General features: G+C 40.7%; 1 protein-coding gene across 2 annotated transcripts in view; it reads left to right on the forward strand.

The window, feature by feature from the left end:
- Nucleotides 1-274: 274 nt before the first annotated feature.
- The window catches only part of LOC121868110, a 73,823-nt gene continuing 59,978 nt past the window's right edge, over nt 275-14,119 (forward strand). Inside the window, exon 1 of one of the 2 annotated variants that reach the window (XM_042368382.1) lies at nt 275-668. The gene's annotated coding sequence lies outside the window, so the exon portion shown is untranslated. The remainder of the gene's footprint in view (nt 669-14,119) is intronic. The other variant, XM_042368381.1, reaches the window with a different exon arrangement.

Below are 14,119 nucleotides of genomic sequence, written 5' to 3' on the forward strand. Positions count from 1 at the left end.
TCTTATTGTTTAGTCCACAGAGTTTTTTAAGCTTACCATAATACTGACTGATGTAGGTCTGCTACAGGTGTTGCAATTTGGTTGGGTAGTGAGACTTCTTTGAAGTGCATATTTCGTGGATGACTCGGTTGCGAAGGGACCTGTAACGGTTGTGGTCATTGAGATGAAAGGCTCTGTCTCTCTGTTGCATAAGTCTTTTGATCCGAGGTGTGATCCAGGGCAAATCAGCTGGGTGAGATCTGACGGACATCTCGGGGAAGAAGTGGTGGTGAGCTTCCGTGGAGGTGATGGTATAACTTATCCATTTGGCGTCCACGTCATCCACACTAAGTACTTCAGTCCAGGGATGGTGTGTGTGTGTGTGTTGTGTGTGTATGTGTGTGTGTGTGCAACACTTATAGTATTACAGTCCACATTATCATGAGCCATTTACTTCATACTGCGTTTAGTGTCGCGTCGCGGTTCCCACTGCTCAGTAAAACCAACACTACTTTATACCCTTGTGTAGCTGATTAAAGATTTAAGGTTGGGGAGTAACTGCGGTTGAAAGAACGAGTTTATTGTCTTGGATTTGTACCAGTGAGCTAAGTTGTGTTTCTCTTCCTCTCCCCAGGTGCAGCACTCCAGCCTACTGTGGTCATCTGGTCGTATATACTCGTATGCCTTTAGTAAGTAACAGTTATCTTTGGTATACGTAAATAGATACACACAGAGACTATCAAGGTGCTGTAAGTAAGTTGTCTCACTTACCAGTTATTTACCTTTAAAAGTACAAGCTGTCTTTGTTATAAGTAACACCACACACCTTTACTACCAAGGTATTGTAAGTAACACCAATAAGGTATGGCTAGTAACACCACACACCTTTACTACCAAGGTATTGTAAGTAACACCAGCAAGGTATTGCAAGTAACACCACACACCTTTACTACCAAGGTATTGTAAGTAACACCAATAAGGTATGGCTAGTAACACCACACACCTTTACTACCAAGGTATTGTAAGTAACACCAGCAAGGTATTGCAAGTAACACCACACACCTTTACTACCAAGGTATTGTAAGTAACACCACATACCTTTACTGTTAAGGTATTGAAAGTAACACCACACACCTTTACTATCAAGGATTGTAAGTAACACCACACACCTTTACTACCAAGTGTTACGACCGTGTCGTATTTTTGTTTTTTTTTATATAACATGCTCCCATGTTCCATATTATTCCTGTAATGATGTGTTGTATTTACTATTATATAATCTAGTCACCTTAACCCTGTGCTGTTAAGGTTTTAACTGTTATTATTTGTTCAAACCCATTTTGTATTGTAATCAGTATTCTTTGTTCTCTAACGACCATCTGCATCGTTAAACGACCCATCGGCGGGTCGAGTGGCGGGAACCGACCTGATATATAGGATCCACCAACTGACGGAGTTAGTTCAGTCCTCTTGTCATACAGTGCACATCCTTTGAGTGACACTCGTCACCTGTTATTTATACTTAATTTATTTGTGTTGTTCCTGTCGCCACCAATGTGGTATATCTATGTGAGTACCTATTTATGTCTCTATTTATGTCCATCAGTATTTGCTTAGTCACATTTCAGTAATTCAGTGTTGTTTCACGTTAGTTAATTTACGGTGTTAGTTTTTATATGTTTATGCAGTGTTAAAGTAATCCAATGCTTTATTTTTATTCTTTTGATGTTTCGATGTTTTGTATCATTTGTGTCTTAAAAGTTTCGATGGTGAATCAATTTATTGTGACAGCCTACGAGGCTCTATATGGTGTTAATACTTAATTAATTCAATTCTTAAAGGTTTACTTTATTTATTTTTATTCCCTTTTAATTTACTTCACATTTTTGTTTGGTTACGCCTAGAACCTGGATATTTAAGTAAATTAAGAGACGGCGTAACATAGTGGAGTTCCCCAAGGCTCAGTACTCGGACCATTATTATTTATTATATACATAAATGTCATAACTGTCGGCGTAGATAGCAACATAAGCAAATTTGCTGACGACACTAAAATAGGGCGTGTGATTAAATCTGACGAGGACTCCGCAAAACTACAGGAAGACCTAAACAAATTTTTCGAATGGTCTGAAAAATGGCAGATGAAATTCAATGTGGTCAAATGTAAAGTAGTCAGCGTTGGATATGTAAACAGGGAAACCAGATACCAGATGAACAACAATGTTATTGATAAATCCGACTGCGAGAAAGATTTAGGAGTAGTGATAAGTAGGAATCTTAAGCCAAGTAAACAATGTGTATTTGCTCGAAACAAGGCTAATAAAGTACTTGGGTTCATACAAAGGAGTGTTAGTTACAAGACTAGCGAGGTCATCCTAAAATTACCTGTATATCTTGCGCTTGTGAGACCTCACTTGGATTACGCAGTTCAATTCTCGTCACCATATTGCAGAATGGATAATAGAATCCTTGGAAAGAATTCGGCGGAGAATGACAAGGCTAATCCCGGGCATTAGGAACCTTGAGTACAGAGACAGGTTAAAGCATCTTAATTTGCACTCCCTCGAGAGACCTAAAGTGAGAGGCGATATGATCGAGGTGTTTTAATGGAAGTCGGGGCTGAACAAAGGTGACATTACAAAGGTACTCAAACTATCCAACCAGGAGCGAGCTCGTAACAATGGTTTTAAATTACACAAATTCAGATTTAGGCGCGAAATAGGTAAACATTGGTTTGGAAATAGAGTAGTGGGTGAGTGGAACAATTTACCATATATCATTAACTCAAATCCGCTGGTTAGCTTCAAACATAGGTTGGATGGATATATGAGCAATAGGGGTTGGGTGTAAATGGGACTGCCTAGTATGGGCCAATAGGCCCGATGCAGTTTCCTCCTACCTCCTCCTAAATTTTTTCACTTTCCAAACTATAACTTCCATCATCCACCTCTAATCTTCTTTCACCCCTTCTTTCTCTACAAAAAATATATGCACACAATCGTTGTTATCCTTTGACCTAATATTCAAAGCTGGCCTATTCCAGTTGGTTACATGATGACCTAGTCACTAGTGATATGGTGACCTCATTACCTGACGACCTGATAACTTAATATCAAGGTGACCTAGTAACATGGTGACCTGGCGACCTAGTGACCAAGTGACCAGGTGATCTGGTAACATGACCTAATGATCGGGTGATCTAGTGACCTGGCACCTTTTGTAAGGAATTATTGCGAATGTTTTTCTCGTAGCGGCTGCTGCCTGTGGGCAGGTGGCTACTGGGCGTGGGTAGGTTGCTACTGGGCGTGGGTACTGGGTAGGTGGCAACCGATGATGCACGGGTGGCTACTGGGCATGATCAAATGAAGCAAGTTTTTCGCTTGCCAAACCGAGCAATTTTTTTGGTATTATAAGAGAAGCCTAAGTCTAGATTGACCGAGGTACTGGAGACGGTATAAAGACAGACCGCCGCCCACCTTCGAAGGAACCAATAGACCTGTTCATTAAGAGGTATACTGAAGTGTATTTACTATAATACCGAACTTTGAATTTTCTTAGTTTTAATGCACAAAAACAGAAGGAACGAATTTAATATGAAGCTCATTTGTCAGGAAATATTTTCTAAGTGTAATACACCAATAGCAGAGGATTGTGTACATCTGTTGCATTAGCCTTACTATTACAGATGTCTAATAATTTGCAGTTGTTACTGTTGCTATTCAGCTGTTATTCTTGCATTTTCAGTATAGCAGCTGCTACTGTTGCAACTATTGTTGTTGCAGCTGAGTCAGTCACAGCTGACGTTGTTATGGAGATTTTTGCTGCAAATATTGTGTGTGTATACGTGTGTGTGTATCCCCCCCCCCCTCTCCAGCACCTCACCGGGCAGGAGCATCATCCTCACTGCTGCTCACACCTTCACCACTCACTACCTGGAGTCCTTTGACAATGCCACTCGGTCAACCACCTTTGACTAAGTGGGAGGGTGTGAGTGTGGGGGTAAATAATGAGTGTGAGGGACCATTGGAGGTTCTGTCCTCCTATACTACTCACTCGACACACTCCCTGACTTAAGGTTCTGCGTAAAAATTTACATAAGCAAAATAGATGATTTCTTCAATTTTTTATTTCTTTCAATTGGAAATTTTCCTCCTAAAATATTATTAATTACAAGAATTTCCAACTATGTAAACAACGATTACGTTTATATATTAAACAAAGTATTCGGTTGCATTATTAATATGTTTATTTTTTGGCTGTTATCTCCTCTCCTCTATTGGTCAGGTTTTTGGCCATACAGGTTTGAGAAGACTGCTCGCTGCCTCTACTCCTTGTCACTTTCGGTAAAAAAAATCTTAAATACCATATTTTTAGCACATATCAAGGTGTGTGGTGGGCAGGGGAGGTTGTTGACCTGGAACACATACACTCACTTGGAGCAGGAGACCACCACACACCTTTCGTGTATCTACCGCTGTAGCAATGACGAAGGATAGTAATTGGTGTCCAGGAGTACCCACAGTAATGACCTCACAGCGTTACTCAACACAATTATCACTCCCCGCCGATTCCCGTGTAATAGTGTGTGGCCATTGTCATATTGGTGACTTCTTGTGGCGAGGAGCTGCCGTGTTACCCGCCTGGCTGGCCCCTCAGGACATACTCTCACGGGTGTCGCCTTACTCAATCATTACGAACATCCGTTTTTTATTCTCATTTTCTTATACTTACAAAAATTCGCCCAATATGATTATTTGGCGATTATTGCTTGACGAAGTGTTCACTTAGCGTGTATTTCCATAATGTTTGTGTATTGAATACATTAATATTTCCGTTTGTCAGTTACCTTGTGAACGGTAACAACCAGACTCTAGAATTTTCCCATCAGCCCGATCCTGGGAGTATTGTTATTGTTGAAATTATTATGAAAATTTAAAGTTTAGTTCGCCCGTAAATCACATGTATTATACAAAGTGAACAAAAACAACAGTAATGACACGGCTAACCCTAGTGAGCGAGGCACTCTAGGTGGAGCCTCTAATACTGTACACGGGGGAGCCGGTGGGTAGAGCGGTACCGCTCTTGCCTCGCAAGCGAGATGTCACTGGTTCGATTCCCGAGCCGGTGGAAAGTTGTTCGGACACACTTCCCAGCCTCCCTTGGTCCCTGTTCACCTAGCAGCAAAGTAGGTACCTGCTGTAAATCGAAAGTTGCGAATTCGTATTCAGGGAAAGTTGTTGGAGCTTCCAATGTTACGAGTGTCCGCTGTTAGTTTCTGTTCTTTGTATAAAATTCGTTGTTTCTGATGGTGTGTGGGTGTCTCGGGCAGCTTCCCTCACTGCTCACCCACACCAACTGAGCCCTTATTTAAGTATTAACTTTGTTTATTGCATTATGTTTTATTGTATTGCTTTATTACATTAGGTTTACATAGGTTGAATATGTGGAATTAATGTCAGTATGGTAATTTAAATATAGTTTTACGTTTTAGCCAATCAGGATATGTTACGTCAGTATTTGGCGGTAAAAGGTGACGTCGGTGACCAACTGGTAGTCAGTCTAGGAACAGATGTCTTAAAGTTAAGTAATATACTCTCTCTCTCTCTCTCTTATGTTTTGGGAGTTGGTATTTGACTATTGTGATTTGTGTTGATTGATATTGATATTGTGTGATAATGTTGGACCTTCAGTCGTACTCAGCCACTTCCAAACATCTTGTCTTATTATTGTTGTTTTAGTGTTACTTCATGAATTTCAATATACCCCATAGTAATGAGGTGATGAATTTGGTGGGATCTATTCCTGGACCCATAGTACAAAGAGAAATTTGAATTTGTGATATTGTTACACCCTATGAGGCCAAGGGTCGTAACACCAATAACTTGCTTTGACATAAAACCATTGACTCTTCAGGCTTCTACGTCCTTGACTCTTCAGGCTTCTACGCCCTCATGAGACATAAAGGCAAGCATGAACTAAGCATGCTTCCCTGTTGGGCGCTGTAAAACGCTTCTGCGCTTCACCTTACACAAGGATGTAGGGGGGTGCCTAATAAAAAATAAATAAAAACAAATACTGTACAGTAATTTATCTCGAGGAAATTATTATAAAACATTAATATCATCTGAATTACATTTTTCATGGTATTAATAATTACACATTAGATTGTTACACATTATTTTTTGTATATTTCTCCTATATGATGTACAGTATACAGTGAGTGGAAGCAACACAACATGAGTGAAACAAAAGTGAAACAATAAAAACGGACAGTCAGATCATTTCGTGAAGTTAAAAGAGATAATCACTAAAAAAAATAAAAGAAAATTAAAGTGTAAAAACATTTAAATGTTTAGAGAGTTCTGCACAAGTGTTTTGCGAAATGTTTTTTAAGGAAGTGAGTGCAGTGTTCCCTCGTATGGGTAGCCGTGTGTTGTCCCACATCTTCACACCGTTTAGCCCTGACTTCCATTTATACACCTCTATCTTATCGCCCCTCACTCTACGTCTCTCGAGGGAGTGCAAGTTAAGCTGCTTTAACCTGTCTCTGATGCCCGGGATTAGTCTTGTCATTCTCCTCTGAATTCTTTCCAAGGATTCCATATCCATTCTGTAATACGGTGACCAGAATTGAACTGCGTAATCCAAGTGAGGTCTCACAAGCGCAAGATAAAGTTTTAGAATGACCTGGCTAGTCTTGTAACTAACACTCCTTCGTATGAACCCAAGTACTTTATTAGCCTTGTTTCGAACAAATATACATTGTTTACTTGGCTTAAGATTCCTACTAATTATTACTGTACTCCTAAATCTTTCTCACATTTGGATTTTTCTATAACATCGCTGTTCATCTGGTTTCTCTGTTTACATCTCCTAGATTAAGTACTTTACATTTGTCCACATTGAATTTCATCTGCCATGTTTAGACCAATCGAAATTTTTTTGTAGATCTTCCTGTAGTTTTGCGGAGTTCTCTTCTGAGTGTCATCAGCAAATTTACTTATGTTGCTGTCTATACCGATATCTATGTCGTTTATGCATATAATAAATAATAATGGTCCAAGTACTGAGCCTTGGAGTACTCCACTAGTGACGTTACTCCAATCGGATTTAGTGCCGTTAATGCTCACTCGCTGTTTACTGTCCTGTAACCACGCCCTAATCCATTTTAGAATATCTCCTCCAATGCCATGAGCCTCCACTTTTCTTATTAGTCTTTCGTGGGGGACTCTGTCGAAGATATAACACGTCATAGTCATGCCCCTTGTCCACTGATTGGAAAACAGATACAAAGAATGTTAATAGATTAGTTACGCGTGGACGCCCGCATGTGGAGCCATGTTGGAAATCATTGATCAACTTGTGCTTCTCCAGGTGATTTCGAATAAAGTTTGAAATTATTACTTCCATTAATTTGCCTGCAATTGATGTTAAACTGATTGGGCGGTAGTTAGAGGATAGTGATCTATCTCCCTTCTTCAAAATCGGTATTACATTCGCTATCCTCCAGGATTCTGGTACTACACCCGTTTTTAAGAACATGTTAAATAACATAGCTAAGGGCATCCAAAGCTCTTGCTAACATTTCTTTAATACTCTGGCAAATATCTCATCGGGACCTAGCGACTTATTAGGCTTTAGCTTGTCTACTTGCTTACTAACATCGTTACTAGTCACTACTATCTCGCTTAATCTATTCCTCACTGACTCTGTATATAGTCGGTGCTTCGGATATCATGTTTAAATTTTCGGTGGTGAAAACTGTTGAAAAATATTTATTCAGATTATTGCTCATTTCTCCGTCGTTATCAGTTAGCTCGCCGGTATCTGACTGTATTGGTCCAATCTTTTCTCGTGTTTTAGTTTGATACATTTGAAAGAATCCCTTGGGGTTTCACTTCGCCTCCCTTGCTACCGTCAGTTCATTATTCCTCTTTTCTTTTCTTATCTCGGTCTTAACCCTACCGGCCAATACCTTATAATAATATCCGAGGTAAACTTCACCACGATTTATTCCTTTACCTATAGCCTTCCTTTGTCCAATAATATTTTTTCAATAATTATTTATCCATTTAGGGACATTGTTGTCTGATCTGAGTTTTTTGTATGGTATGTTCTGCCTTTGTGTATTACGTAACTCATTATTTAAATTGTTGTGGAACCTCAGATCTCGTGATCAGTTCATCCTCAACCGTCATATTTTGTGAGGATATCGTTGTCAGGTTTCCAGGTAAAGTGAGCTAGCCCTCTGTGTGAGGTCACCTCACGCGAGGTCCTGTAATCCATCCCCAAACGTGATACCCCTTTCTCTCAGCTGCCTTTTCAACCTGTCAAAGTTTGCCCTTCTGAAATCTGGGACTTTAATGGAATTTTCCTTGCGACTGCCATTAAATTCTAATTGAAATCTTATTTCTTTGTGATCGCTGTTGGCAACATTATTAATGAGGCTTTCTCTGTTTGACAGAACTAAATCGAGTATATTATTACCCCGGGTGGGGTCAATCCAATCTATTTGGCTAAAGTTAAAGTCGTCTACCTTACAGACTGCTCTGTATGGAAGCCCTGCGCATTTCATCCCAAATAAGTGGCTCATTAACTCTGTCAAGATTAGGAGGTCTATATATTGCTCCTGTGATTATTTTTTCCCTACCGTCGATTAGTTCTATCCAAATTGTTTCTGTTTTCAGTTCAGTTTTTATTTCCTTATTTATTTTACACTTCAGATTATCCTTGACATAGATTGCTACTCCGCCTCCATTCCTTATCTGCCTATCGGTAGGGAATAATTTGTAACCTGCAATTTGGTATTCGACGGGTAACTCACGTGAGTCTAAGTTTATCCATGTTTCGTTGAATGCTATTATATCGATTTTTTCGGTACATACCAACGCCCTGATTTCATCCATTTTGTTTCTCATACTCCTACTGTTTGCACAGTAGACATTTAAGTTAGTTGTGTTCTGAGTCCTCTCTTTGATGCGTTTAGGTTTTAACTCCCTGCCTAATTTAGTTTTGTCATCATTCCTAGCACTATTTCCCTATAACCTTTCAATCTGTTTACCCGCTTCCACTGCAGTCTCCTCCACCCCCGTGCCCATGTGTGCCCCAAGCAGTTTAAAGAGTTCGACATCTTTTGAACTGCCCTCTCGAGAGAGCCAGCCAGGGTTGCCACCCCATCCTTAGAGAGATGCACCCAATCCCTAGCATAAAGGTCCCTTCTGCCGTAAAAGTTGTCCCAGTTGTCAATGAATGGGACTGATATTGACTTGCAATATCTGTCAAGACGGCTGTTGGCACCAACTGCCGTTGACAACCTTTCCTTGCCAACTCTCCTTCTAGGCAGGACACCACATATGATAGAGATCCCTCCCTTCAACCTAATGCATTCTATAGATGTCTTGAACTTATCAAGAAGCTCCTCACTCCTACACCTGCCAATATCATCGCCTCCTGCACGAAGGCAGATAATGGGTTTGTTCCCATTACCAGACAAGATATTGTCTGTCCTGTCAACTATATCCCCCACCCTAACTCCTGGTAAACAAACCCTCATCCTATTTTTATTCCTACGACAAAAAGCTCTATCCAGGTACCGTACCTGGGAATCGCCAACAATTAAGGTTTTCGTACCTTCCCTCTCGGCCCTGTCCCTGACTATGCTAACGTCCAATTCGTCTATCAAAGGACTAAAAGAGTTTTTACACTTAGCTGTTGTCGTTTCCTTGGTGTCTTTTCTCACCACCATTTTGGTCGTTCCTCTCCTCACAACCTTCCATTCGCCCCAGTTTTCGTCAGACACGGGCTTTCCTTGTCTCGTGTCTTCTTCCTTCATCCTCGCTATCACTTCCTTTAATTTCAAGTTTTCTTCTTTGACCTCAGAAGGGCACAACACTGTTCACAAGTAGCACTAGCCATTACTGACGAAACTTGCTTTATAGCTTGTTTCGTCAACAGCCAAGGTCAGGTTAGGTGACAACACTTAATATCATCGCGTATTGTTCTATGAGAGAATTTTAATTTATATATTTAACATTCTAACTACTGGACTCTGCGAGCTTATATTTGGTCTTGCGGGCAGTACCTAGAAGCTTACGTTTTTGGTCAAGTCCTATGCTTCTCTAGTGTCAATCACACGGAAAAATTAAAAACAAACTGTTGGTCATAGCTCACTTAAAGAGACAGACACTTCTAGTTTGTGCCAATCTTCCTGTGGCGAAGAATATATATATATATATATATTGTGGTTTATTTTTTTTTATCTCGGTTAAATATATATATTTTTTTCTATTACGATCAAGTTATCACTTTGTGTGTGTGTAATAATAATAATAATTAACGGTATATTGAAAGAGCAAGGCAGCCGGAAGGCTGAAAATATACAGTTGCATAATTGGGGAATGAGTCTCTTGATTGACAAATAATATACAAATGACGTAAGTGATATAAATATGAAATATGATGACTAGGTGGGGAGAATGTCATACTACAGGGTCATTTCAACATAGTGACAGTGCAAAAACGTTAAGATTGACTGGGAGTGAATACACTGGTTGATAAGTTATTGATATTTTTTACAATGGTTAGGACTGGGCTGTTCTTATAGCGATCAGTACGTGCTTGTATGGGTTGGATGCGGTTGTGGTGTGTGTGTGTGTGTGTGTGTGTGTTGCAGAAACATATATTTATAAAATCATTAAAGTAAATATTATATAGAGAATTGTTGGGTAAATGTGATTGACAGACAGAGATCATTCACTTAGCATCTTGTGTGGACATTTATCATTACTATTCATCGGTGTCGCCACACTTAATTGCCCACACCGTAACCTGTAGGCCGCTCTTGCATCAAGGTTTTAGCCGTATTTACTAGTTTATACAGTAGATGAGCACGCATCTGACAATACCTTCTTTGGGGACATCTGTTGGGTGTTGTAGGACTATCTAGTAGTCCGAAGGCACTCTTATAGAAGTAGAACTAGAAGTTGAGTAGTTAACTTGATAACCTAACAGCTTTCTAGTAGACTTGACTCCACTAGACCAACGTGTACCTTAATCTCTTGTGCTCAGTCTGCTCCCTTCGGGTAAGTCTCAGAGAGGAAATAAACTCGTTGGTACAAAATTAGACTTATTCTTCGGTAACTTGAACAGGAAGCTAGGAGAGGTGTGTTAACGAGGCTGTCTGTGTTAGTAGACACAAGAATGTGGCGTGATGTTGACTGTCGTGTCGCCATATACTTCACAGCAGCTAGAATAACAAGACCCGACGCTCGACATAGGTGTGTATTATGAGACATAACGAAACTTTTTAATCGGCGCCACTGTATCGAAATGCCTTGCAACCATCCATCTCGGTAGACATGCAAAATGTTTTATACTGGACTAGTAATACTGACACATTAACAAAATTTTAAACATTTTATTTTATTCTTATTACTAAAATTCTCCCACCTCTTTACTGGGAGTCAATCTTGGCACCTTAAACTCGCGTGGAAGCCCCCAAGGATTGGAAATATTTTCAACACGGTGAGCGTGAAGGGGCGACGGGACGCCAAGAGCAGTGTGTGACAGATATAGAAAACCAAAGAGGGGCGTATTGGTGACAGAGTGCCAGGGAGTGTCATGAAGTGGCAGTGAAGAAGGCACCGAACCCCGCTACTCCACACACATTTCCCTCTTGTAGCCATTCCTCGCGTTCTTTCGCTCGCTGGTGCAAGTTTTCTTGTTGTTACCCACGAAAATTATCCTCTGGGACGATTACTGTGTGAAGAGTGAAAGTTTGAATAGTTACGTCAGTGCTTAATGAAGCTAAGATGTATGTAATAGTTCTGGACGACAGAAAGAGGATTGTAAAGATTTTTTTTTCCTGAGTGTGTAATTGACTGGTGTGTGTGTGAGAGTGAGGAGGGGAGTGTGTGAGAGAGTGAAGAGAGGAGTGTGTGAGAGTGAGGAGGGAGAGTGTGAGAGTGAGGAAGGGAGTGTGTGAGAGTGAGGAGGGGAGAGTGAGGAGGGGAGGTGTGAGGTGAGGGAGGGAGTGTGAGGGGTGAGGGAGGTGTGAGGTGGGGGAGGGGTGTGTGTGAGGTGAGGGAGAGGGTGTGTGAGGTGAGGAGAGGGTGTGTGAGGTGAGGGAGGAGGTGTGAGTGAGGAGAGGGAGTGTGAGGTGAGGAGGTGTGTGAGAGTGAGGAGAGGGTGTGTGAGGTGAGGGGGTGTGTGAGTGAGGGGGAGTGTGTGTGAGAGTGAGGGGGAGTGTGTGAGGCTGAGGAGGGTGTGTGAGGTGAGGAGGGTGTGAGTGGGGAGGGTGTGTGAGAGTGAGGGAGGGTGAGGAGAGGAGAGTGTGAGGTGAGGGAGGGAGTGTGTGAGTGAGGAGAGGAATGTGTGAGGTAAAAGTGTGTGTGTGTTGTGTGTGTGTGTGTGTGTGTGTGTGTGTGCGTTAACAAACACAAAGTTAACACATCAGTGACACCCTCTTGACGAAGGGACCCTGACGGAGGCTGCTGGTTCTGACAAGCTTATATGCACTCATTACAGTTGAACACCACCATACGCGGGACATCCTCACCCCAAGGCTGACCGTGTTTGGGTTCTTGTTTTTCTCGAGCGGACAGGGACAGACAATATAGTTGCTTATCCCTATATCAAACAATGACCTTGAGCAGTAAGTAAAACAGTGTATACCTAATGGGATATGCTTTTGTGTGTATGTGTGTGTGTGTGTGTGTGTGTGTGTGTGTGTGTGTGAGTTTCAACTTGCGTGTGTGTTTGTATCTCAATATATACGGTAGTTGTTTATATATGCGTGTGTATGAAAGTACAGATTTATAATTTACATAAGAATTTCCTTTAGCTTCTGTCACAACACATCTTGCCTACGTCCTCAGTGTACAAACTCTCTTGAGATCATGAACACTCTTTAACATGTGAGGGTGACAGAAAGGTAATATTTTCCTCTATTAGCTTATATTTCAAAGTAAAAAAAATCGAAAATACTGTCGCAAATACTCATCACCAAGAAAAAATTTATGTTTAATTCGCATCACTTAAAAACGTCCGCGTGGTCTGATAGAGGGAGTGGCGATCTGTTGTCATGTTTAATTTGACTTCATATATGTTTCTAATTTTGACCCATATATACAGGGGGATTCTAATATATAAAGGTATAAAGTTATGCTGTCGACGATATTTAGTAACGTTTAGGTATTTATCTGTCTTTGGTGATTAGGGAGGTAGGAGGTGCTCTGGAGGACATAGTTTAACATAGAGGTTTTCAATCTGAGGACTATAGATGCACCACAAGCTGTGTAAGTGACGTCGCGGAGGATAACGATGTAGCACAAAGTGTTCATCGGCCTCATCTTTAAATTGGAAATAATGAATCGATTTTCTGAACTGAAGTGGGTAAAGTTCTGACGTTCTAGTATTTTTAGTTGTCTGTTTCTACTAAAGTTCTGACGTTCTAGTATTTTTAGTTGTCTGTTTCTACCATAGGTCGCTATTAGGGGAGTGCGACCATTTCCCATAACTTGGATTACCTGTGTGAAGCGAGGTTTTCCATCCTTCGTGCTAGGAAGAAGTCAAGGAGCAAGTTGAAGACAGAGTATGAGTGACCTGAAGCATTGTCCGTTTCCTTTTGACTCAACCCGAAACTGATCGCCTGGTGTCTCACTAGCTGGGCTCAAGTATCTGTGCAAGTGTAATGATAAATTTTTGTTATTTGTATAATATGGACACGAAGTAGTACCTTAAGCTATGTATTCTTATATTACTCTATTAATTATGTATTGTAAAGTATTACAGAACATGTATTAATCCTATGTAATATTTCCATTTATTATGTACCATGTTATGTATGTGAATTATCATATTTACATATTATGTATTCAGCTTGTGAATGCTGGCATCTGTACATGCCAGCGCGGAGTGATACAGAGAGTTGAGATCGCTAGTCCTTATGGTGTGGAAGCCCACGTCTATTTGTTTCCTCTACCTAGACACGTGAATTACCAGTCGAATACCAAATTGCGGGTTACAAACTGTTCCATACCGATAGGCAGACCAGGAAAGGAGGCGGAGTAGCAATCTATGTTAGGGATAATCTGAAGTGGAAAAAGACTAAGATCTATAGTTTATCCTAGCGCGTGATTGA

This window comes from Homarus americanus, unplaced genomic scaffold (genome assembly GCF_018991925.1).
Source record: "Homarus americanus isolate GMGI-L3 unplaced genomic scaffold, GMGI_Hamer_2.0 scaffold47967, whole genome shotgun sequence".
Lineage (NCBI taxonomy): Eukaryota > Metazoa > Arthropoda > Malacostraca > Decapoda > Nephropidae > Homarus > Homarus americanus.